Genomic DNA, 2,059 nt, shown 5'->3' with positions numbered 1-2,059 from the left:
TGTCTCCTATCAACACGTTTAGTTTATCAGTGGTAATGGAGGTAATGTCTACTATCAACACGTTTAGTTTATCAGTGGTAATGGAGGTAATGTCTCCTATCAACACGTTTAGTTTATCAGTGGTAATGGAGGTAATGTCTCCTATCAACACGTTTAGTTTATCAGGGGCTCATTATGGTAATGGAGGTAATGTCTACTATCAACACATTTAGTTTATCAGTGGTAATGGAGGTAATGTCTCCTATCAACACGTTTAGTTTATCAGGGGCTCATTATGGTAATGGAGGTAATGTCTACTATCAACACGTTTAGTTTATCAGTGGTAATGGAGGTAATGTCTCCTATCAACACGTTTAGTTTATCAGTGGTAATGGAGGTCATGTCTACTATCAACACGTTTAGTTTATCAGGGGCTCATTATGGTAATGGAGGTAATGTCTACTATCAACACGTTTAGTTTATCAGTGGTAATGGAGGTAATGTCTCCTATCAACACGTTTAGTTTATCAGTGGTAATGGAGGTAATGTCTCCTATCAACACGTTGAGTTTATCAGTGGCTCATTATGATAATGGAGGTAATGTCTCCTATCAACACGTTTAGTTTATCAGTGGTAATGGAGGTAATGTCTCCTATCAACACGTTTAGTTTATCAGTGGTAATGGAGGTAATGTCTCCTATCAACACGTTTAGTTTATCAGTGGTAATGGAGGTAATGTCTCCTATCAACACGTTTAGTTTATCAGTGGTAATGGAGGTAATGTCTCCTATCAACACGTTTAGTTTATCAGTGGTAATGGAGGTAATGTCTCCTATCAACACGTTTAGTTTATCAGTGGTAATGGAGGTAATGTCTCCTATCAACACGTTTAGTTTATCAGGGGCTCATTTGCTAGTTGGTTTCTTCCCTAAATGGCCCTGGTTAAAAGCAATGCCCTATATAGGGAATAGGGCCCTGGTCTAAAGCAATGCACTATAGAGGGAATAGGGCTCTGGTCTAAAGTAGTGCACTATATAGGGAATAGGGCTCTGGTCTGAAGTAGTGTACTATATAGGGAATAGGGCCCTGGTCTAAAGTAGTGTACTATATAGGGAAAGGGGCTCTGGTCTGAAGTAGTGTACTATATAGGGAATAGGGCCCTGGTCTAAAGTAGTGTACTATATAGGGAATAGGGCTCTGGTCTATAGTAGTGTACTATATATAGGGAATAGGGCTCTGGTCTATAGTAGTGTACTATATAGGGAATAGGGCTCTGGTCTATAGTAGTGTACTATATAGGGAATAGGGCTCTGGTCTAAAGTAGTGTAGGGCTCTGGTCTAAAGTATACTATATATAGGGAATAGGGCTCTGGTCTAAAGTAGTGCCCTACTATAGTACTATATATATAGGGAATAGGGCTCTGGTCTATAGTAGTCTATAGTAGTGGTACTATATATAGGGAATAGGGCTCTGGTCTAAAGTTAGTTTACTATATAGGGAATAGGGCTCTGGTCTAAAGTAGTGTACTATATAGGGAATAGGGCTCTGGTCTAAAGTAGTGTACTATATAGGGAATAGGGCTCTGGTCTAAAGTAGTGCACTACATAGGGAATAGGGCTCTGGTCTAAAGTAGTGTACTATATATGGAATAGGGTGCCATTTGGGACACACACTGTATATCTGGGACAATATACTGATGTAATTAACTAGAGAAAGTCCTAGCTACTTATTGACCGTGAGTACAGTGGAGAGAGAGAGAGTCATTCTTAAAGCTACGGTTCATCAGCTGACCTGTGGAAATACAAAACCAGAAACAAGTTCCTTTCAGACAACAGAAACAGACAAGTCTCAGTCCCAAAATGGAACACTATTCCCTTTAAAGTGCACTACATTTGACCAGAAATCATAAGGCCCTGGTCAAATGTAGGGCACTATAAAGGGTTCAGCTAGCTGGCTGTGTTTATTATCTGACCATTAATTGAATCCAGGGTAAAAAGAGGACATGTGATGTTTTAGGATGAATCCAGGGTAAAAAGAGGACATGTTATGTTTTAGGATGAAAATGTCAGGAGAGGAAGA

Source organism: Oncorhynchus nerka, linkage group LG5, assembly GCF_034236695.1.
Source record: "Oncorhynchus nerka isolate Pitt River linkage group LG5, Oner_Uvic_2.0, whole genome shotgun sequence".
Classification (NCBI taxonomy): Eukaryota; Metazoa; Chordata; class Actinopteri; order Salmoniformes; family Salmonidae; genus Oncorhynchus; species Oncorhynchus nerka.
The sequence above is the reverse complement of the archived record's forward strand: the minus strand, read 5'-3'. Positions refer to the sequence as shown.